This window comes from Panthera tigris, chromosome A1 (assembly GCF_018350195.1).
Source record: "Panthera tigris isolate Pti1 chromosome A1, P.tigris_Pti1_mat1.1, whole genome shotgun sequence".
In the NCBI taxonomy this organism is placed as follows: domain Eukaryota; kingdom Metazoa; phylum Chordata; class Mammalia; order Carnivora; family Felidae; genus Panthera; species Panthera tigris.
The window spans coordinates 62,310,706-62,335,963 of NC_056660.1; the positions used below are offsets into that span (position 1 = coordinate 62,310,706).

The following is a 25,258-nucleotide window of genomic DNA, read 5'->3' on the forward strand; positions in this document are numbered from 1 at the left end:
TTTCTCTCTGACAGAGGTTCCAGTTTTATACCTAGGGGACTATTCAGAACAGTACTGAATAATTAACTGACAAATATTCCCCAATTCAGGCAGAGCTGCATTGCTCTTGGCATCCAAATTTACCAAGTTAATGCAAACTAGCAATCCCAGTGAGATAACATCCCCTGTGGATTATGTGAATTTTGTCTATTTTGCTCTGTCTATTCTCTATCTGAACACCAATTTTGGATAATTGTACTCTTTAAGAGAAAGAATTAGGACACTTAAGTATGGCAAAAAAAAAAAAAAAAAAAAAAAGTATTTTGCTGCTAGCTGACCCTTAAATAGCTCAGGATTAAGTGGTATATTGAATTCAAGTAGAATGTAAGTTTATCTAGCAGCCTGCCCATTAAAATTACCATATTGCCATAGCATAGGATAATCGTAGGTATGATGGACATCAATACCAACTTACACACCATATCAAAGTAATTTCCCAAGCAGACTATTACTTTCCTTATTGGGACCTGGAACTAGGTGTTAATATGGTAAACTGACATTACCTTTTCTAATACATAAAGGGCCGTCTTGCTTTCCTTTCAGTTATGGAGCTTAGAAATCCAAGAATTGTTATGAACTTCCCACTTTGCCTCACCTCATCTTTCTATTTTCCAAGACCCTTTTCCTGCTTTCCTTACCATCTCTTCTCCCTACAACTAGAATTTTTAAATAATAAGGATAGAAAGAAACTTAAATACATACTCTTGTTATAAGTATTCATGGTTTGGGGCGCCTGGGTGGCTCAGTTGGTTAAGCGTCCGACTTTGGCTCAGGTCATGATCTTACAGTCTGTGAGTTCGAACCCCGTGTCGGGCTCTGTGCTGACAGCTCAGAGCCTGGAGCCTTTTTCAGATTCTGTGTCTCCCTCTCTCTGACCCTCCCCCGTTCATGCTCTGTCTCTCCCTTCCTCAAATATAAACGTTAAAAAAAAAAAAAAAGTATTCATGGTTTGCTTTGTTTTTTACATGATGGATTAATGCAATCTTCATACCACCCCATGGCAGCGTGGAGATGTTCTGGATTGTAGACCGTGTCTTAAAAGAGGCTCTTTCTGTTTTAAATCCTTGTAAGCAATGTCCAAGTTCTCAATTTCCCCTTTGAAATGAAATAAAAAACCTTGTCTGTACTTGCTGATTCCCATTTCTTTAACTCTCCACCTTTTTCCTGTTAAAATACAGGATCCATGTTACACATTATGTAGTACTAATATATGTGTGTCCGGCATAAAAATAATACAATGAATGCCGATACCAAGGTTGGCCACAGAGTAGAGCATCAATGGAATATCTGAATTTCTCTGTAAATTTTTCACAATTACATTTCTGGTTGTCTTCCTAGAGGTAAAACTTTATCTTTGGGCTTTCTATTTGTGGACATAGACTGGCTTATTTATTTATTTTTTTTTTTACTTAATTGTTTTGTTTCTTTTTATTTTTCATTTGTTTTCAGGAGTAGAATTTAGTGATTAATCACTTAGATATAACACCCGGTGCTCAACACAATAAGTGCCATCCTTAATATCCATCACCTATTCCCTACCCACCTTCCCTCCAGAAACCCTCAATTTGTTCTCTATAGTTGAGTCTCGTATGATTTGCTTTTTTTTCCTCCCTTTTCCTATGTTCATTTGTTTCTTAAATTACATGTTAGTGAAACAATGTGTTTTTCTCATTTGTTTTGCTGAGCATATAATACTCTCCATGTTGCAAATGGCTGAATTTCACAATTTTTGATGGTTGAATAATATTCCATTGTGTGTGTGTATATGCTATTTTTTCTTTATCCATTCATCAATTGATGGACATTTAGGGTCTTTCCATGACTTGGCTATTGTTAATGCTGCTATAAACATTGGGGTGTGTGTGTGTCCTTTGAATCAGTATTTTTAGATCTTTACAGTAAATACCTAATAGTGCAACTGCTGGATCATAGGGTAGTTCTACTTTTAACTTTTTGAGGAACCTCCATACTGTTCTCCAGAGTGGCTGTACCACTTTGAATTGCCACTAACAGTGTAAGAGGGTTCCCGTTTCTCTGTATCCTCACCAACATCTGTTGTTTCCTGAGTTGTTAATTTTGGCCACCTTGACAGGTGCAAGGTGGTATCTCATCGTGTTTTTGATTTGTATCTTCCTGATGATGAGTGATGTTCATCTTTTCCTGTGTCTGTTGGCCATCTGGATGTTGTCTTTGGAAAAATGTCTACTCATGTCTTCTGCCCATTTCTTAAATTTTTTTCTGTTTATTTTTGACAGAGCATGAGTGGGGGAGGGGCAGAGAGAGGGAGACACAGAATCTGAAACAGGCTCCAGGCTGTCAGCACAGAGCCCAATGCGGGGCTCGAACTCACGCAAGATGGTGACTTAAGCCGAAGTTGGATGCTCAACTGACTGAGCCACCCAGGCGCCCCTCTTCTGCCCATTTCTTAACTGGGTCATTTGTTTTTGGGGTATTAAGTTTGATAAATACTTTATAGATTTTGAATACTAACCCTAGATCAGATATGTAATTTGCAAATAACTTCTTCCATTCTATAGACTGTCTTTTAGTTGATAGTTTGCTTTGCTGTGCAGAAGCTTTTTATCTTGATGAAGTCCCGATAGTTCATTTTGCTTTTGTTTCTCTTGACTCTGGAGACATTCCTAATAAGTTGCTGCCTGTGTTCTCCTCTAGGATTTTGATCGTTTCCTATCAGGCTTATATTTTAGAGCAGTTCCTTTACAGAGAAGAAAAACACAAAAAATATAGAAACATTTTAAAGTAATGTGTGAAGAAATTCAAATGTTAACAAGGGAGAGTGTTCTTTAAGAACAGTGAACCTAATATTCTAGGCCTGCCTTCTAGGCATTAATCAGGAGTCATAAGTTTGAGAAGTTAGGTGGGGTATGGAAAGTGGGAGGTTTAGTGGCTGAAATCTTCAGAGCATCCTACAGGAATAAGGAACAAAACTGGATTGCAGAGCTAAGATGAGAGGTCTTGGTAAATACTTTGAAAGTGGTAGAGAATGTGAGGAAGAGAAGGAATAACAAATAGATAAGCCTAGCTACAAATCAATTTAAACTCTACTCAGATTGACATTTGCCCCTCCCCTAAATGCATATTAAAAACAAAAATTCCCTTTAGAGAAGATGACTCAGGTCTTTAAAATTTCTCTGCAATATTTTAAACACATCTGGAATTAAATCAAACTTACCTGGAATATCCACAGGTAAAGATGGATATCAAAAGCCAAAAATAAAAACACAACAAAGATACCTGAAGATCAAAATTGGTTTAATAAGACACTGTTAGTAACTCATTAAAATGTTAAAAATTTTTGAGAAAACAGAAAATACTTTGAGAGAATTTTACAGAAGTAAAAAATGTTTAAAGTCAAATGGGTTAAAGGTCACCTGGGTGGCTCAGTCAGTTGAGCTGACTTGATTTCACCTCAGGTCATAGTCTCACAGTTGTGAGATCACACAATTGTGAGATCTCACAGTTGTGAGATCACACAATTGTGAGATCTCACAGTTGTGAGATCACACAATTGTGAGATCTCACAGTTGTGAGATCACACAATTGTGAGATCTCACAGTTGTGAGATCACACAATTGTGAGATCTCACAGTTGTGAGATCACACAATTGTGAGATCTCACAGTTGTGAGATACTAACCCGTGTCAGTATCTGCATGGAGGTTGCTTGGGATTCTCTGTCTCCTTAATCTCTCTCTGTCTCTCTCTCTCAAAAAAAGTTAGAAATCAAATGGGTTATACTTAAAAAGTTGTAAAGTGTAATAACTGAACTTGAATACTCAACCTAAGAGTTTAAAAGATTTTATGTAGCCGAAGAAAAAAATTAAACTGGATAATAGGCCCAAATAAAATATTTAGTCTGAAGCCTGGGTGGAAAGCTGCCTTATTGTGAGAATTTCTGTAAACACCCCATAGGATAGCATCTCCACTCTCATTTTGTTACTTTTTTTTTTTTTTTGGCTGACTTTCATTTATGGTGTCTTTTTCCCTTATCTATTTATTTTTTTGTATTTGGAAATTTACAAGAATTCTTTGTGGCCCCAGATGAGCATAATTCCTGTAGGAAAAAAATGATATTTGCTTCTGGATATTTGAAAACATTTCCAATTGAGGATTTAATTAGAAACCAAGTAAGACTGAGGATAGAAACTCTGAAGAATGTATTTAGGCCTCAAAACGTGTGAACTAAGACTTGTGATCTAAAAGTACTTAGTATATTTTCTCCTGACTAGAGCCAAACTTGTAACAAATAAGTGTTTTTTTTTTTCGTGTGTGTGTGTGTGTGTGTGTGTGTGTGTGTACACGTGCGCATGCGCACGTGTCTTACATCACCTTTTCATTGACGATTTAGCTTTCTGCTAGATTCCCAGTGTTATATTAGGGTCTTTAATCCAGCTCCAGGCAATTTTATGGCCTAGATTTTTTGTTACTCCTATCTGTTTTCGGCAGTTACAAATAATGCTATTGGCAAATAAAAATAATTTTAGGCTTGGTATGCTGTTTGCTATGTGGCAGCATGTCATAGAAATAATAATTCCCTTTATGTTTTTTTGGTTTGGCCTTCAAAAATTTCCTTCACATTCTTCAGCAATGTTTAAAAAAGTTTTTTAATGTTTAAAAAGCTAAATTTTTTTGTTAATATTTTGGGTGTTTTACTAAAGTCTTACGGTATAAGGAACTTTTAGTAGGACAGATTTTAAGCCTACCATATTACCATTCTTCCTCAAACTGCCCTGATTGCTTTCACCAAGGCCTCCATGTTGTTCAATCTAGTAAGTTCTGAGTTTTCCTTGAGTTATTCTTTGAGTTATTGGTTGCACATGCCCTCATTGATCACTCCTTCCTTCTTGATGTGCTTTCTCTACCTTCCTTCCAGAATACTCTTTATTGCTTCATCATTCTTCCTCAGGTGTTAATATCAGACCCTCATTGTCTCAACACTAATGCATGATAAAACTTAGAGGTTCTGTACTCAGTCTTATTTTCTATTCTCTGTTTCTCTGGGACTGATCTCCTACACTCCCAAACTCAAAAGATGAGTATCTTTAGTTCAAGGTAAAGTTAAAGTTGGGTACACACATTAGGAACCATCAGTGAGTGCACAGATGGTATATGAGCTTGACAGAGTATGAGATCAGTCCAGAGAAACGGCGAGTAAGACAGCTTGAAATCTCCATGTGTATGTCTAAAGAGCCTCCAATAAAACTCCAGATTCTATTCCTCACCAGTTCCTCCTCCTGTGTTCTGACACCTTTGAGTCAAGTGTGCTTTCATTGGACACCTTCGTTTCTTTGGATGCTCAGGCCAAAAACCCATCAGTCATCCCAGACTACTTTTCACATCTCACATTTGATCTGTATGAAAATACTGTAGCCTATACCTTCCAAATAGCTGAAATTCGACCACTTTACTGCTGCACACTTCGTTCTCAGCTGGTTTGCACTTGCTGTCTCGTCTGCCTGGACTCTGAACACCACAAAACCACTTGGGAACCTGATCAGCAATCTCCTCTTCAGACCTACCCTAACACCTTATTTAAAATCATGGCCTCCATCATTCTACCCACCCCCCTAATTCTGCTGTCGTTCCCTTTGTGGAATTTCTCTCCGTGTTACATACTGTGTATGGGTTTATTACTTGATTTTCCTCAAAAATTTAATGTGCATACAAGTATGGAGTTTTTTTTTCTTTCTTTCACTGCTATATCACCAGCTCCAGAACAAAGCCTGGCATAGAGTAAATCATAAAAAACAAAAAACACACCACATAGTTAATAGGTATCATTTTATTGTATAGGAGATTGAGGCTAAAACAGTTTGTGTTTCCTAATGTCCTAGAGGTGGTAGAATAGCTACAACTAAATCCTGATCATTTTAAAAGAATAACAAAAAAAAAAAAATGTTTCTTATTGTCCCTTGCTGTGGTCATAAAAATTTCTTCACATGGTATCTGTGACTTCACAGTCTGATCCCAATCTGTCCTTTGAATCTCATCTCCCATATGAATCACTTTTCTTACAGAAGACCTATGTAACCTCAGCTCTGTTCTAGCTGCCTTTCTCCAAAAAGGTCACGCCCTGTGGACACTGCTCCACCTCGTGTTTCTCCCTTAGCCTGGGGTGACCTCTTTCCCTATTTCTGGCTAATCAAATCTTCCACTGTCTTCGACTCAGGTCAAATGTCACTTACATCATTAAGTCAGATCCAGTCATCTCAGTAAAAATTAATCTTTTTTCCGTTGCAGGCACTGCCAAAGCACTTAGTCTTTAGAGAAATTTTGGCACTTTACACTGTGCACCTTGTGTTGAATACAATCCTATGCCTGCTTCTTCTGGAACCTCAGGAAACACGAAGCTTCTTGAGGACAGTATTTTGTGTATAATCACCTTTATAATCTTCCTTTAGGTCTTAACAGTGTTGCATATACAGTCAGCACTGAGTTAAATATTGCAGAAGTGCTTTGAACTACTCCATCATATCCAGTTGTCCCTATAAGGAAAATAGCCAATTCTTTTTTCTTTTTAAGTCAAAGATCTGTTTGTTTTTAGACAAAGGCCTTATAAGAATCACAGATGAAAGATCATGCACAAACCACATTTTTCCCTCAATGACAAAAATACACGTTCAGTCATTTTTAAAACATCCATTTTTAGCGACCCAGCTAGCTGGAAAAATGTTGCTGGATTTTTTCTGGTCAGAGGGATGCTGCCCATCTTAGCTGTATTACCCACCACAAGAAGGAGAGCATAGATGGACTATGCTCATTTCAGACAACTAACGCGAACCAGCTTTGAAGAAGACTTGGTTAAGCTGGAGATACAGTTGCAAACTTTGCTTCCTCCTTCTCCCCTGAGGAAGTGGACACAGAAGCACACATCCAGGAAGTTCTGGGTCAGTGAATTATTCTTGCTTTCACCGCCAGACCTCATTGTGATGCCCGTATGGCTTCATGGGAGAGTCCTACCCGGTGCAAAAGTAGATGTCACTCTGGCACGTGGCTGTGCCCTCCAGGTGGTCCGTAGCTGGGCGGCATGAGCTGTGCAGTCTGCTTGCTCGGTGTAGCCACCAAACTGCAGGGAATAGATGTGTTCCCTCTCCATCTTAATGCTTTCATCGATGCAAACTGGCAGGTGGCTCTGAAACTGGTTTGGAATCCAGAACCGGACTTCTTAAATTTCTTCTGTAGAGAACCATCCTCACTGAGAAATACAACAAAGGAGATAGGAACTGTCATCCCCATCCCGACTCCCTTGTCCTGGGGGCCTCCCACGTACTTCATGGCTTTGGGCAATGCTTCCCATAGAGCCTCATCCACAGGCTTATCTGTCAGTTCCACTGTGGCAAACCGCCTGCCTTCACAGGTTGCGTCCTCATAGGAGACTTCTTCCTTGCCAACAGTCTGAAACAGCAAGTTCTTGACCGTGCTCAGCATAATGTGGCTGTGGCACTCTTTTTTTCTGACTGGTTTCTAAGGTACTATAATGATGAATAATACAACCAATAGCACTTATTTACAACATTTTTTCCAGTAAAACCACATTATATTAAGATATTAAGAGAAAATACATAGAGAAGCAAATGTGGGGTGGTCAAACATGTATCTAGGAGGGAAATTCTCCCTGAGATGTGAAGGGAAATTACGTCTGCCCAGACTGTTTAGTTCTTTAATTCTGCCCTGTATCAAGTCCAGTGGATTTTCAGCTTTTATTGTACATATGCTTTAACCCATGGGAGCTTGAAGTATATATCAGGTAAAGCAGATATGTTGATTCAGGTAATTCTGAAGGTACTTTGTTGGAGATAGTGTAAGTTGGTAAATACGGGAAAGATAGAGTTCAGACTAGCAAGAACCTTATCATGCTAAGACACTTGTATCTATTCCTTACACATATGAAGAACAAATGAAGGATTTTGAGCAGGGAAGGAACTTAACCATATTTGACATTTCAGAATTTAACATCAGATTTAGCAGGAAATATAAAACTGTCTAGGGAAGAAATTTGAGTCATGAAGTTTGTTAGAGTAAAAAAAAAAAATGAAAGGTTCATTCTTGGCAGATCAGCAATAGTTGGGGGGGGGCGACCCATAAACGATTGCAAATTTAGACCACAGACCCTACAAAAATAATTTATTAAAGTATTTACTAATTCTGGTTTCATTAACTTTTATGGAATGCTTACGATAAATCTTGCACCTAAGAATATAGTGCTATTAAAGTGTTATATAGTGAATTATTTTACCCTGTCAAGGAGAGGAGAGTAATGGCTGCAGCTGAGAGGGAGCAGTGAGGGTTAACTGAGGTGAAGAAAGAAAAGAAGGGTATTTCAAACTATACCAATAGCCTGCCCAACTCCAGTGGCAGGACAGGGCTTGGCAAGTATGAGAAACTGGTTTAGGTCCAGTAGTGACTTCAGAAGACAGTAAGAGGGCTCATGGTATTGGAGGAGACTGAAGAGACTGGTAAGGGCTAGACAAGGAAGGATGCTGTAGATCATGTTAAGAATTTCTCTTTTTTAGGTGTTTTTATTTAAATTCTAGATAGTTAACAGTATGGTAAAAATTGGTTTCAGGTGTAGTATGGGGCTTAGAAAATAAATTTATTTGCATGAGGCCACCTTAAGCACTCAGGATATCTGTTCGGGACCATATGGGGCCTTCTCACTTGTATCCAGGAGATGGGATGTGCATAAGCATTGTTGGATGCCTTTTGTGGCCATCCTAGTGTGTATGTGCCCTCAAGATCTCTAGAATGCTTTATGGAGGAATATATATTCTCTGTACATTAGAGGGCTGGGATTGTGCTAAACCAGCTTGAGATTACTGGACTGAAGTAGTAATTACATTCATTTTTTCTGAGGACCATGAGAAGGCAATTGATGGTCTCAATATATTTGTGTTTTAAAGAAACATTCTGGCTGCAGATTGGTGGAATAAGGTATTCTGGAGGGAATTCATGAAGCATTTGCTTTGCTGACTGTTGTAAAGGGCACATCACCAGCTCTTACACCAGTGAGGTCATGATGGAAATGGGGGGAAAAATTGGGGGGTGGTTGGACATGAAAAGATGATCATGTAACTTAAAACTAAATACAGCTGATTGGATGTTGAAGATGAGAAGTGAGCAGTTGAGCCAAGGGTTCCCAAGTCATCTGAAAGAAGAGGAAAACTAATCAGTGTGGTGGTAACAAGTTGAATAGAAAGTTAAAAAATCTGTATCGGCCATCAGGAAGTTGAAAATGTAGATCTGAAAAAGTTAAAAGTTGGAGGTTAGTGATTTCCATTATTTGCAGAGGAACAATGACAAAATGTAGTAAGGGTTAGTTGCTATAATTTGCAATTTCATCTAGTATTCAAAATACCACAGGATAAATAATATCAGGACGCCCATTTACAGATGAGATAAGCAAGGCTTATAGCATGTAATTTGCATAGGATCTGATTTCAAAATTTGCCTTCTTGAATTACCATCATTTTCTGCCTCTATGAATGGATAAGGTTGCAAAACAAAGAGAAAAAGAATCTCCAGCAAGGGATAATGAAAATAGAAGACTGAGAACCATATAGAGAGAGCCAGGCACTGAAGTACTATTGAAGTCCATGGTGGAGATTTCATGATTTTGAATACTGTTGTTAATGAAGTGTGTTAACCTTGTAGAGTACCCAAGGAATTGAAAGCAAGTTATTTTCTTTGCCATTTAAAACATTTTGTTGAGCAAGTAATCTCTGCCAGGTACTTTCCCAGCTGCTACAAATAGAATAGTGAACAACACAGTAAAATCACCTAGTAGCAAGCAATTAAATTCTAGTAGGACATAGATAATAAGCAGGCATGCAATTTTTAAGACGCATTAAGTGAGGAGCTCACAGGAATTACCAAAGAGAAGTAGTCTCTGGGGTGGAAGCCAGATAGCCAGCAGTTGACGAAATCAGAGGAGGTAATGCTGGAGTGGGATAAGGGGAGCGTGATTACTGATGCACATTGTGTTAAGAGAAAGAATGTAATGTACAGACTACTGATGTTGATAATGTACAAAAACCATACAGAGATGGGACTACATGCATTTGAGTGGTCCTTGGATATGTGTGATTTCTTTTATGCAGTTTCCAACTAATAGGTTAAAGTAGATTTTTTTTTTTTTACCTAACATACAACGTTAGTTGTATATAATGTATTGATTAAACAATTCTATACATTATTCAGTGTTTACCACAATGAGTATACTCACCATACAATGCTACAATATTATCACTAATTCTCCATGCTGTACCTTATATCTCCATGATTTATAACTTGAAGTTTGTTGCTCTTAATCCCCTTTTTTTTTTTTAATGTTTATTTCTTTTTGAGAGAGAGAGAGACAGAGTGGGGGAGGAGCAGAGAGAGAGAGAGGGAGACAAAGAATCTGAAGCAGGCTCCAGGCTCTGAGCTGTCAGCACAGAGCCCGATGCGGGGCTCAAACTCACAAACCATGAGATCATGACCTGAGCTGAAGTCGGACGCTTACCGCTTACCGACTGAGCCACCCAGGAGCTCCTCTTAATCCCCTTTATTTCACCCATCCCCCTACTTTATTTCCCCCTTTCTCTTTGGCAACTACCAGCTCTGAGTCTTTTTTTTTTTTGTCCATTTTTAAGTGAAACCATGTTATTTATCTTTCCTTGACTTAGCATTCCCCTCCAGCTCATACATGTTGTTGCAAATGGCAAGATTGCGTTTTTTTATGACTGAGTAATTTTCCATAGTATATATACCACCTCTTTATCCACTCATGGATGGACACTTGAGTTGCTTCCATATCTTAGCTATTGTAAATAATGCTGCAGTGAATGTAGTGGTGCATATGTCTTTTTGAATTAGTATTCTTTTCTGTGGATGAACACCCACCAGTGGAATTACTGGATCATATAGTAATTCTATTTTTAATTTTTTAAGGAACCTCCATACTGCTTTCCACAGTGGCTTCATCAGTTTACATACATACCTGCACTTATTTCTTTCTTTGATTCTACTTATTCTGATGTGTGTAAGGTGATATCTTTATTGTAGTTTAGATTTGCATTTCCCTGATGATTAGTAATAAGGTGGGAGGAAGTTCTAAGTACTGGTTCTCAAAATTAAGTGTTTTTTGGAACCACATGGAAGGGTTATAAAACACAGTGCTGGATTTACCTCAGGATTTTGATTCAGTAGATCTGAGGTGGGACCCCAGAATTTTCATTTTTTTTAACTTAGAATGCAAGTGGGGGAGGGGGGCAGAGAGAAAGAGAATCTTAAGCAGCTCAGTGTGGAGCTTGATCCCATGACCTTGGGAACATGACCTGAGGTGAAATGAAGAGTCCCTCAACTGAGCAACCCAGGTACCCCCTTTTTATTTTTATTTTTTTAAGAATTTTCATTTCTAATGGATTCCCAGGTGATATTGAGGCTGCTGATTGGTTGATGACACTTTAAGAATAATTGCCTTAAACAATTGCCTTAAATTACTTAAAAATACTTAAATTTTGTAAGTAATCAAGATAGTGCAGACTTCAATGACATTCCTTATTCTGTCTCCCAACCAGTTCTTAATCAGAGATGAGCAGAAGCTCTTGAGCTAATCTGGGAAATTCTGTTCTTAATTATTTAGAAAACTGAATATAAATGTTCAACAGGCTGTGTTGCTCTATCCCTGAAAAGGTCCCTATGTCTCATTATAATACAGGCTCCACACACATTGCAAAATGCCAATTTTGCTGCCAAGGAGCAAGTTCTTAAAAGTGCATTTCACAGAATATAGAAAACAACCAATTAAACTTTTCTCACAGCAGGACCTCTCTTTAAAGTATTCTAATCATAAAGAAGAATTTTTACTCCTGCAAAAAGTTGGGTTATGACTAACATTAACTTAAGGTGTGAGATTTTAACATTTGCTTTCTTGTAAAGTTATTTACTTCATGTATTTTTAGTAAGTCTTCCCATTGCACTAACAAACTAAACCTATTAGAAGCATCTTGCCCTGTCCAGATTATTCCAATAACACTCTGCCTGGGATCCCAATCTCCTCCTCCATTTGTGAACATTTCCTTGACCCCTATACCGTTTTGTACACAGTTCAGTTTTTCTATTGCCATGCAATTCCGGTTAGATTCTTCAGTCTTTCAGGTCAAAGCTTAAATGCCATTTAATTTAATGAGCTCTGTCTTACTCCCTAATGCGAGGTCCAGAATACTTTGTTATAAGTACACATTGGATGTTGATTTTTTTTTGTTTATATTGAAGTAAAAAATATGTATGTATATTTAAAAAAACAAATGTGTGGGTAGATCTAAAATACACAAAGATATACATATCAATATATTTTGTAGAAGTTACCACAATTGTATACCAGCAGCTTTCTTTGGCAGAAGTTTGGACAGGAAGTCTTAATGCCCTCAGTTTCATGCTCCTGTAGACCTGTCTTCTGCCCTTCACCCGAAGGCAGGTCTAGGCTTTTCCCACTAAATGTATTTCCTGAATTATGGGCAACATACATAGAGATTCTAGAGCCCAGCCTAAGGAAGCATGAACACAGGATTTGGCGTCAATAAGAAAAGTGCATTAAGCTCCTAGAGCCACAATATCCTCTTTGGAAGATCGGGAGTTTAAAAAAAAAAAAAAACTTTATAATTTTGTAGAATTTTGATACAAAATATATAAAGCAACCAGGGAAAAATAGGCACTATTTAAATACAAATTCTTTTTCTACTGCTTTTCTAAGGAAGATTCTCTATTCTCCATAATTCTGCCAAATATTTCTGTTCTTTAATTCTTGGCCATCTTATAAAGATGAAAGATACCTTCTTACAGGACATATATAGGATTTTTTTGGACCACCTAATAAAAACATTCACAATTTTATCTAGTATGAGCTAAGTACGGCTGGTCAATTTATATTCTCTCCAATCTTCATAATCTTGCTTGAAAGTAGATACAATTATCTGAGATGTTAAGTGATTTATCCTGTGGAAAGAGCTCAAACTCTTGAAAGAAGGACTCACATTTAGGTACCTGTCATTCCCCATGCCTCACTGCTTCTGTGTGCATTGTGTCGCAGTAAGGTTGGGCACCCATGAGAAGAATGCGCTGGAATGGAATCAGGACAAATAGTCATTTATGTGATGCTCTACTACAAATTGGTAATAATGGGGGCGCCTGGGTGGCTCAGTCGTTAAGCGGCAGACTTCGGCTCAGGTCATGATCTTGCAGTCCGTGAGTTCGAGTCCCGCGTCGGGCCCTGTGCTGACAGCTCAGAGCCTGGAGCCTGTTTGAGATTCTGTGTCTCCCTCTCTCTGACCCTGCCCTGTTCATTCTCTGTCTCTCTCTGTCTCAAAAATAATAAACGTTAAAAAAAAATTTTTAAAAATACCAAATTGGTAATTCTTCAAAAATATTTTGATTATAACTGTACATTTCCATTTTGAATTGCTTATCTGTGTTGTAAAATTTTGAGCAGTGCTTAAAAAGTCTCTAACTGAAATCAAATGGTGAGGTTACAATTTCTGTATGAATACGACAAAATACTTCACGCCTAGAAGAACATTGCATTTGTCAATTCTATACTATCTCTGGAGGAATAGAATGATTAGGCAAATAAGTTACGTAGGTAAAACATCTTTTCAAACACTGACTTCTAATGCCTACGTTCCATTCCTATTCTATCATATCATGTCTCTCAGTAGAAACATAAACTTTCAGTACAGGTTGCCGTTCAGTCCACAATTCTAATAAAATTGTGGTTGATAAATATCTTCAAACAGACCTATTTCTATGTATGTCAAGAGTACTGTGATTCACTGTATGTGGTTTTGATGTATTGAGTTTCTGTACCTGAATGTTACACGTTTATGAGCATAAGAATTCAGTGTTTTACAACAGCACGTGACTGATGCACGATCTTCCTGCCCCTTGCTGTGTGTTCAGTTTTTGTTTAGATTTAACTGAAACCTTAATTGTGCCAATTATTCTAACTTAGTTTATTAAAATTTTGAATGAAGATAGAGACTAAAATGTACCAAGAAGGTGGTTTACACTCCACTGACTTTCTAGTCATTATGATATAAACTAGAATTTGTGAGATAAACACTAATAGAAATATAAATGAAAGTACTTTTCTTTAAATTTTTTGTTTATTTTCAGAGAAAGCATGCACATGTGCAAGTTGGGCAGGGACGGGGCGGGGGGGTGGTGAGAGAATCACAAGCAGGCTCCACACTGTCAGCATGGAGCCCCATGTGGGGCTTGAACTCATGAACTGTGAGATCATGACCTGAGCGGAAACCAAGAGTGAGATGCTTAACCAACAGCCACCCAGGCATCCCAAAAGTAGTATTCTTAATTATGAAATTCCAATCCAATATTCTTAAAATGTGTTATTTCAATTTTATATAATTTAGGTTTTCAAAAGGACCAACTATTTTATGTTTTAAATTTTCTTGGTGGGACATGAATATAAATAGAATATAACATCTGCAACTTGTGAGCAAATGCCAAATTAATCTGAAATTTTCTGGAATGATTTATTCAAGTGCATTATTAATTTTTTGAAAGTAAAAATTCTTAAGATGACCTATTATTCTACGAATAGGTTGAAGGGGGGAAATGTAAACCCAAATGATTGAGTATTTTAGAGAATTTTTTACCCTGCCATTTTTTATAGGTTACCTCATGTATTTTAATAAAACACACAATAAATTAATGCCTATTTGGCCTTGATACTTGTGATAAACAAACTTCAGATGATTCATTTAAATATCTAAAGCTCAAATATCGTATGAGGGATATAACTTACGAAATGTGGATTCTCAAGGTAAAATTGTAAGGATCTCTTGCTAATCTTGAAAGCCCAAAATAACCTCTTATAGGATATTTGATACACTAAATAGGAAGAGTCACCAGTACACTAATTGATTAATATTGTCTTCAAACCTGTGGGACACAGAAGGCCTAGGGAATTTGGTAAGAACTCCATTAAACTCTGTAGTTGGTTTATCTTTGGTTTTTGCTAAAGGTGAGGAATAACTAAAGAAAAATGCCCAGTAACATGGTTGCATAATTGATCCAATATCTATTTCATAGGTTTTTCTTTAGTATTAACTTGGCAGAGTGTGATAAAAAATAAAGACAAGGTTCTTGGTTTCATGGAATCATGACTATGTTATGCATACATGCAACAGAAAATCACATAAATTATTTCAATGCATTTGCTAAATATCACATGAAAAAAAATAAAATGAGATACTATAACAGGGAACCCTCAAAATAGCCTAGAGAGTCAGGTATATTTTTCCAGAAGCATAGGATACAATCTCAGCCTTGATGAAAGGTGATTCAAGATTTTCAAGACTAGAAGAAATAGGGAAAGCTTTCTGACAGATTGATAGATATCATGCAGTGTTAAGAGGAGAGAAAAGAGGATTTATTTTTAAGTAAAGAAATGGAGACACAGGTGGCTAAAACAGTTGCAAGAGTTCATTAAACTGAAACTAATGAGCTAGGCGGTAGTGAATATAGTGGGCTTTTGTCACTTAGGTTAAATATTTTGAAAGCTATCCTAAGACCAGTGGGAAGTCAAAGCATATTGAAGAGAGAATTGGCATGATCAGATGTGCAAGTTTGATTTTTTTTTTTTTTTTCAAGCTTATTCTACCTTCTTGGGGTTTCTGGTTGAGTGTCGGTTTAATATTCAACTCTTGGTTTCAGCTCAGGTCATGGACTCACAGTTCATGGTTCAAGCCCCATGTCAGGCTCTCCGTTGACAGCATGAAGCCTGCTTTGGATTCTGTCTCCCTCTCTCTCTCTCTCTCTCTGCCCAGCCCCCCACCCCCTGCTTGCTTGCTTGCTTGCTCTCTCAAAAATAAAATTAAAAAAAAATAAGGTTATTCTAGGTTCTTTGTAAACAATGGCAAAGTTAGAGCAAAGTAAGAGAACACCTAGGAAGACAAACTTAGAGGCCAATGGAGTCATGTGGACAACAGTGTTAACTTGGCTTGGTTATAATTATAATGCAAAGGGAGAGAAGTGAATGGATTTGAGGTATGATCAGATAAAAAACTAGAGATGTGCTGATTGGTTACAGAAGGGAATCAGTCTCCAAGGATATCGAGTAACAGTAAGTGATGAGGCTATCAGTGGATAAAGGAAACATTGGAGGAAAAATGGATGGAGAGGGCAAGAGGAAGGAAGATGATCAGGTATTCAGTTTGGATAGATTGTGTTTCAGATGCCTGAGAGTTACCCAAGTAGAAATGCTGAATAGGCAGTCAGCTATGTGTGCACAGAACTCAATAATGAGGTCTCACCTATCAGTAAATTTGGAGTTTGTTGACATTGTAAGGGAAGAAAAATTTTTCTCTTATTCTCCTGAGTTCTTGGCTGAGACCCCAGTTAATAAGACGCAAGTGTGTCATGTATAGGTGGGAAGATAACCAGGGAAAAATGAGTAACTCACAAAGGTGGCTTGAGAATTCAGGGCTAAATACCATGTTAACAAGGAAAAGAGATGCAGGGCTGTTACAGTCCTTTTAGGGGAGAGCCAATGATTTTTAGGATAAGTGAGTCTTTAGAATAGACGGGAGGTGTGATAATTGGTAATAATTTGTGACAAGCTGGTCTGGGTATAGTGTTGACTTTGTCTATTCTGATTAGTCAACCTCCCTTTGTTGATATAACTCACTCTCAGGAAAGGGATCTATGACAATTAAGTTCCTTCTGGATAATTTATTTTGAGGAAGGGACGTTAAGAGAAAGCCTCGACCATCATTTGCTGTTTTTAGGTTTTACAGCTCAAAATGGTCAATATGACAAAGTGGCATGTTTGGGGTAGTACATTTTGCTACCCTTCAATATACAGATTAGTTTTTATTCCATAGGAGGTGATGTGATTCCTTACAAGAATAGTATAGTTTTCAAAGAAGAGAGTGTATAGGACAAAGCCCTAAGGAACTCTTGTATTTAAAGTTTCAACAAAAATGGAGAAAACAAGAGTGCAAAGAAGGAAGAATCGGGGAAATACACCGTGAAAAGTGCAGTAACTGTCTCTCAAAAATGGAGCAGTCAACAGAATCCAATTTCTGATTTTGCGTGTGTAAAGTCATTGGTAACTTCGGCAAGAGCAGTCACATTGATTTTGATTGGCCTATAAGTTGAGTTGTGGAATATAGGGAAGAGAATAGTAGTTTAAAAAAGGGAACATGGGCTTTGGGAGGAATTTCTATGCAAAGTACCAGATTATGTTTAAAAAGTAATGGGGAGGATGCACAAAAGAGTTGAAAGATACAAGGAGGGGCCAGGCACATTTCGTGTATCCAGTTCCTGAGAAGGGAGCAAAGAAGGGATGAAAGTAGTATCCATGGATAGAAAAGTAAATTCTGAATGAGTACACGTTATATAAAGATAATTCCTGTAGGTGAATAGGAAAAATGGGTAAGAATAGCTATTGATGATGGTAGTTTTATATATTTAATGTCTGAGTTTTCTAGTGGTTTTGTTTTGGTTCTTCTTGCAAAGACACAATCATCTTTAGTATGTCTTGACCATAAACAACATGGGTGGTGGTAGTGAGGGAGAATGCTTAAAATGTTGGAATATGGAAGAAAATTAAAGGACTTTCTATGGGAAAGGGAAGACTGATGAAATTGGTGTTTCAGAAACATTCCTCTGGCTGTGACAGAATGCGTTTAAGATGGCAGATCTGGAAGTAAACCAAACTGAGAATGATTTTCATGAAGACTGTTGCTGATGTTTCTGTTTTTATTCTTCCCTCCCTCCACATCTCGCACACATACAAACTATCACTTGTCTGTCCTTCTCATTGGCCACAAAGGATCGTGCAAGGTTTGACTAGTATTGTCTTGCATCTGGGCATTAGTGGTGTAAACAGTGGCAGTTCTGATCCTCTTTATGCTACCATGTAGGCTCATGCAGGTCAGTTAGACCAGTACACAATAGGAATTATTTATTCAGCAACATTCTTTCAGGTGTTCTGCTCACTCTGTATCGGGCACTGAGGTTTGCATAAAGTGGTGAACCAAAATGAAAAGATTAAAGAACTGTTCCTTCAAGAGATAGACATGGCCACTGTTTGGAGACACATGGCAAGGTATTCCTAATTACTTAAATTTTTTTTTAATTTTTTTAAAGTTTATTTTTGACATAGATGGCAAGAGCAAGGGAGGGGAAGAGAGAGAGGGAGACACAGAACATGAAGCAGGCTCTTCATGACAGCTCTGAGCTGTCAGCACAGAGCCCGACGTAGGGCTACTTTAATTAGTATTTTGTTTGAATTCTGTTTGGTATGATGAGATAATAAGCATATAATAAATAATCCACAGCTACTTATGGGAGGAACCAATGGAGTGGCATATTTTATTCCATTTACAGTTAGTGGTGAACTTGAGCTCCTCTACACACTTGGCGTTAAGGCACCAAAGCTAAAAACAGAGAAGTGTCCCATTTATTTTGGGATTTAGAACAGTAGAGCATAGAATACATCTCCTAACAGCAGTGCATATAAAATATCTAACCACCTAGGGCTATTTTTACATATCCATGGTAAACTTATTATTTTTTTTTTTTGGCTGCTAACTGTATGTTGCTAAGCAATTTGTTATGCTGGATAATCACATCAAAACTGTTAAACCCCCTGCATATATTCTCATTATGTACAAATTCTGTCCACTACCCAAGAAAACCTACCAGGCATTAAAAAACATCTTTTTCAGAAGCCAATTTTTGTCTTCTGCATTGTGTCACTTAATCAAAATGTGTTATCAACGCTTGCGAGAAAGCTAAGAAGTTTATAAATCACTGTGTATGAGGAAACCAAGACATATCTGTTAAAGTAAATAATTAGAACATGCTATGTGATGAACTGATGCATTTTATCCCACTTGATTTCCTTACTGGCCTGGAAAATACCAGTAACATGTAGGTTTACAGAGAAACACACAGAGGCTCTAGCAATGGAGAATCTCTTGTCGGCAACAACAGCTACTTTGTCAAGTCTTTTCCATATCCTCGCTCTTTTTTCAGGGGAATTTGCCCTAGCAACATGAAAAAGCAGTGGAACTTCTACAGAAATAGGTTAACAGTAGGTTAGGGAACAGTAGGGATGGAACTCCATGCACAGGGAATAAAATGTCTCATTTTACTTGTAATGCTTTCCTCTGCAAGGTTTATCATGAAATTTTAATTGCTTTTTGAATAATTACTGTGTAACTTTATAAAACTCACAACTAATTTTGGATGTGTTGAAACTTTGTTAATTTCTTTTGGTAGATGATTAGATTTAACTTGAAGTAGGACTATCAATTATGACAATTTTGGAACATCAATTACTTAATTGTTCCAAGTCAGACTATCTTGGTTCAAATGCTGCCTCATCTATAAAGTGAGACTAATGCTAGTGGCTAACTTATCTAAGCATTAATTTGAGCATTATAAAACTTATATAAGTCAATGGCTTAAATCAAGGCCAAGGACATGATAAACATGTTTCATTATCATGTTTATGAGCCTGCTTTAGTCAAACTTTTGCTACTCTGTAGTTGTAACCCTATCTTGGTCTACAATGTAAGAGTGAATATGGTTATTTGAGTTCAGAATTCTTACTCTATTTTTTATTAAATAAGATGAAAACTCCAATCAGTAAAAATTCTTTTTGAATAGAGTTTTAACTAAATTGAATTCTTCCTTTGCTTAAAGTAAGTTCAAATGATATAAGTCATTTTTGAATGTCCTAATGCATTTATCTTGTTTATAAAAGGTTTACATATGACATATAGCAGATTTGGTCAAAGTAATGGGATAGTTTTGTTCTTCTGCAAGACTCTATACACACAGTGATGAAGGGAAGTGCATTAGAAATCTAGGGCCAGAATTCAATACTAAATAGTAATTGAAAAAGATATGTTGCTTGGAAACTGCAGAGAGCACCGCTTTGTTTCAAGTGAAGGGTAATACAAATCATGCATTAAAATAGTAGAACCTTTTTAAAATTTCAACAATGCAATTGATGAGAGTTTTAATAAGCTCTGACACATAACTGAGAATAGTGCATTTCAATCATACAGATGGTTCATTAAGATAACCCACAGCATTGATAGATTTATACTGAGGTTTGGTTGCATACCTTATGAGGCTTCAGGTTATGGTTGCATAAACTGGACTCAGATTAAAGGTAATGAAATATTCCTTCTAAGAATAATCACGCTTTTAGAGAAAACTGCACCTAATCAGAGAGTCATGCACCATTGAGTCTTGTGCATAGGACTTGCTGTTTAATAGCTGTTTGGTGACATTTGCAATTGGATGCAGTTAATAAACAATGTAAGAGGCTAATTTGTTATTTGGCAGGAGGAGTGAGTCCTTTTGCTCCCTCCTAATTTCAAAACATGATGACCCTGAAAGTTAATGAAAATAAAGATCTGCACATAGCAAAAATAATGTAGTGGCAGTGACTATTCATCCTTTGTTTGGCTGTTTGAAGGATGAAATTCAAATACCTACAGACAAGACCCTTGAATTGTGAGGTGTTCACTCCATCATTAGTTTCTCTCTCCTGAAAACTCATTATATGCAAGTCTCCTCCAATGGTCTTCCAATTTGGAAAATAATTGATCTGTACATAAAGCAGTTTCTGAGGCCCTGCCTCACATTTTGGAAATCTGTTCTTTATTTAACCCAAAACTTAATCTTATCTTGTCTTAGCAAGCTATGACCCAGCATTAAGCTTTTTGTATATGCATTTGTCATCAGAGGTTGGTTTTAGCTCATCTTAAAATAGATCATTTTTATCAATTATAATTCAACAGAGGAGAAAATATTTGTTGGATCCTATTGTACACTGTACTTAGACTGTACAAGCTCACAATGCACTGTAAGTCACACATGAATACAATCAATTTTATGACCATTATCAGCCATTGACATTGTAAATATGCCCAGAAGTTAGTTACTTATGATGGATTTTGTTAATAAGAGATTGTGGGACCTTTTTTTTTTTTTTTTTAGCATTATTATATTTTTATTTTTATTTTTTTGGTTTTTATTTTTTTTCAATATATGAAGTTTATTGTCAAATTGGTTTCCATACAACACCCAGTGCTCATCCCAAAAGGTGCTCTCCTCTCCCTCCCACCCCCCATCAACCCTCAGTTTGTTCTCCGTTTTTAAGAGTCTCTTATGCTTTGGCTGTCTCCCACTCTAATCTCTCTCTTTTTTTTTCCCTTCCCCTCCCCCTCCCCCATGGGTTTCTGTTACGTTTCTCAGAATCCACATAAGAGTGAAAACATATGGTATCTGTCTTTCTCTGTATGGATTATTTCACTTAGCATCACACTCTCCAGTTCCACGTTGCTACAAAGGGCCATATTTCATTCTTTCTCATTGCCACGTAGTACTCCATTGTGTATATAAACCACAATTTATTTATCCATTCATCAGTTGATGGACATTTAGGCTCTTTCCATAATTTGGCTATTGTTGAGAGTGCTTCTATAAACATTGGGGTACAAGTGCCCCTATGCATCAGTACTCCTGTATCCCTTGGGTACATTCCTAGCAGTGCTATTGCTGGGTCATAGGGTAGGTCTATTTTTAATTTTCTGAGGAACCTCCACACTGTTTCCCAGAGCGGCTGCACCAATTTGCATTCCCACCAACAGTGCAAGAGGGTTCCCATTTCTCCACGTCCTCTCCAGCATCTATAGTCCCCTGATTTGTTCATTTTGGCCACTCTGACTGGCATGAGGTGATATCTGATTGTGATTTTGATTTGTATTTCCCTGATGAGGAGCGACGTTGAGCATCTTTTCATGTGCCTGTTGGCCATCCAGTTGTCTTCTTTAGAGAAGTGTCTATTCATGTTTTCTGCCCATTTCTTCACTGGGTTATTTGTTTTCCGGGTGTGGAGTTTGGTGAGCTCTTTATAGATTTTGGATACTAGCCCTTTGTCCGATGTGTCATTTGCAAATATCTTTTCCCATTCCGTTGGTTGCCTTTTACTTTTGTTGGTTGTTTCCTTTGCTGTGCAGAAGCTTTTTATCTTCATAAGGTCCCAGTAGTTCATTTTTGCTTTTAATTCCCTTGCCTTTGGGGATGTGTCAAGTAAGAAATTGCTACGGCTGAGGTCAGAGAGGTCTTTTCCTGCTTTCTCCTCTAGGGCTTTGATGGTTTCCTGTCTCACATTCAGGTCCTTTATCCATTTTGAGTTTATTTTTGTGAATGGTGTGAGAAAGTGGTCTAGTTTCAACCTTCTACATGTTGCTGTGAGTTCTCCCAGCACCACTTGTTAAAGAGACTGTCTTTTTTCCATTGGATGTTCTATCCTGCTTTGTCCAAGATTAGTTGGCCATACGTTCGTGGGTCTAGTTCTGGGGTTTCTATTCCATTGGTCTATGTGTCTGTTTTTGTGCCAATACCATGCTGTCTTGATGATTACAGCTTTGTAGTAGAGGCTAAAGTCTGGGATTGTGATGCCTCCTGCTTTGGGCTTCTTCAAAATTACTTTGGCTATTCAGGGCGTTTTGTGGTTCCATATGAATTTTAGGATTGCTTATTCTAGTTTCGAGAAGAATGCTGGTGCAATTTTGATTGGAATTGCATTGAATGTGTAGATAGCTTTGGGTAGTATTGACATTTTGACAATATTTATTCTTCCAACCCATGAGCATGGAATGTTTTTCCATTTCTTTATATCTTCTTCAATTTCCTTCATAAGCTTTCTATAGTTTTCAGCATACAGATCTTTTACATCTTTGGTTAGATTTATTCCTAGGTATTTTATGCTTCTTGGTGCAATTGTGAATGGGATCAGTTTCTTTATTTGTCTTTCTGTTGCTTCATTATTAGTGTATAAGAATGCAACTGATTTCTGTACATTGATTTTGTATCCTGCGACTTTGCTAAATTCATGTATCAGTTCTAGCAGATTTCTGGTGGACTCTATCAGATTTTCCATGTATAATATCATGTCATCTGCAAAAAGTGAAAGCTTGATTTCATCTTTGCCAATTTTGATGCCTTTGATTTCTTTCTGTTGTCTGATTGCTGATGCTAGAACTTCCAACGCTATGTTAAACAACAGCAGTGAGAGTGGACATCCCTGTCATGTTCCTGATCTCAGGGAGAAAGCTCTCAGTTTTTCCCCATTGAGGATGATGTTAGCTATGGGCTTTTCATAAATGGCCTTTATGATCTTTAAGTATGTTCCTTCTATCCCGACTTCTTGAGGGTTTTTATTAAGAAAGGGTGCTGAATTTTGTCAAATCCCTTTTCTGCGTCGATTGACAGGATCATATGGTTCTTTCGTTTTATTAATGTGATGTATCATTTTGATTTGTGAATGCTGAAGCAACCCTGCATCCCAGGAATGAATCCCACTTGATCATGGTGAATAATTCTTTTTATATGCTGTTGAATTCAATTTGCTAGTATCTTGTTGAGAATTTTTGCATCCATATTCATCAGGGATATTGGCCTGTAGTTCTCTTTTTTACTGGGTCTCTGTCTGATTTAGGAATCAAAGTAATACTGGCTTCATAAAATGAGTCTGGAAGTTTTCCTTCCCTTTCTATTTCTTGGAATAGCATGAGAAGGATAGGTATTATCTCTGCTTTAAATGTCTGATAGAACTCCCCTGGGAAGCCATCTGGTCCTGGACTCTTATTTGTTGGGAGATTTTTGATAACCGATTCAATTTCTTCGCTGGTTATGGGTCTGTTCAAGCTTTCTATTTCCTCCTGATTGAGTTTTGGAAGCATGTGGGTGTTTAGGAATTTGTCCATTTCTTCCAGGTTGTCCAGTTTGTTGGCATATAATTTTTCATAGTATTCCCTGATAATTGTTTGTATTTCTGAGGGATTGGTTGTAATAATTCCATTTTCATTCATGATTTTTTCTTTTTGAGAAGCCTGGCTAGAGGTTTATCAATTTTGTTTATTTTTTCAAAAAACCAACTCTTGGTTTCGTTGATTTGCTGTACAGTTTTTTTTAGATTCTATATTGTTTATTTCTGCTCTGATCTTTATTTCTCTTCTGCTGGGTTGAGGCTGCCTTTGCTGTTCTGCTTCTATTTCCTTTATGTGTGCTGTTAGATTTTGTATTTGGGATTTTTCTTGTTTCTTGAGATAGGCCTGGATTGCAATGTATTTTCCTCTCAGGACTGCCTTTGCTGCATCCCAAAGCGTTTGGATTGTTGTATTTTCATTTTCGTTTGTTTCCATATATTTTTTCTTCTCTAATTGCCTGGTTGACCCACTCATTCGTTAGTAGGGTGTTCTTTAACCTCCATGCTTTTGGAGGTTTTCCAGACTTTTTCCTGTGGTTGATTTCAAGCTTCATAGCATTGTGGTCTGAAAGTATGCATGGTATAATTTCAATTCTTGTAAACTTATGAAGGGCTGTTTTGTGACCCAGTATATGATCTGTCTTGGAGAATGTTCCATGTGCCCTCGAGAAGAAAGTATATTCTGTTGCTTTGGGATGCAGAGTTCTAAATGTATCTGTCAAGTCCATTTGATCCAATGTATCATTCAGGGCCCTTGTTTCTTTATTGACCGTGTGTCTTAGATGATCTATCCATTTCTGTAAGTGGAGTGTTAAAGTCCCCTGCAATTACCACATTCTTATCAGTAAGGTTGCTTATGTTTATGAGTAATTGTTTTATATATTTGGGGGCTTCTATATTTGGTGCATAGACATTAATAATTGTTAGCTCTTCCTGATGGATAGACCCTGTGAGTATTATATAATGCCCTTCTTCATCTCTTGTTACAGCCTTTAAAGTCTAGTTTGTCTGATATATAAGTATGGCTACTCCAGCTTTCTTTTGACTTCCAGTGTCATGATAAATAGTTCTCCATCCCCTCACTCTTGATCTAAAGGTGTCCTCAGGTCTAAGATGAGTCTCTTGTGGACAGCAAACAGATGGGTCTTGTTTTTTTTATCCAATCTGATACCCTATGTCTTTTGTTTGGTGCATTTAGTCCATTTACATTCAGTGTTATTGTAGAAAGATACGGGTTTAGAGTCATTGTGAAGTCTGTAGGTTTCGTGCTTGTAGTGATGTCTCTGGTACTTTGTCTCACAGGATCCTCCTTAGGATCTCTTGTAGGGCTGGTTTAGTGGTGATGAATTCCTTCAGTTTTTGTTTGGGATGACCTTTATCTCTCCTTCTATTCTAAATGA

The 25,258-nt window shown here is 37.4% G+C and overlaps 1 pseudogene; it reads right to left on the bottom strand.

Moving 5' to 3' along the window:
• Nucleotides 1-6,966: 6,966 nt before the first annotated feature.
• LOC122241976 lies at nt 6,967-7,486 on the bottom strand (annotated as a pseudogene).
• Nucleotides 7,487-25,258: the final 17,772 nt, after the last annotated feature.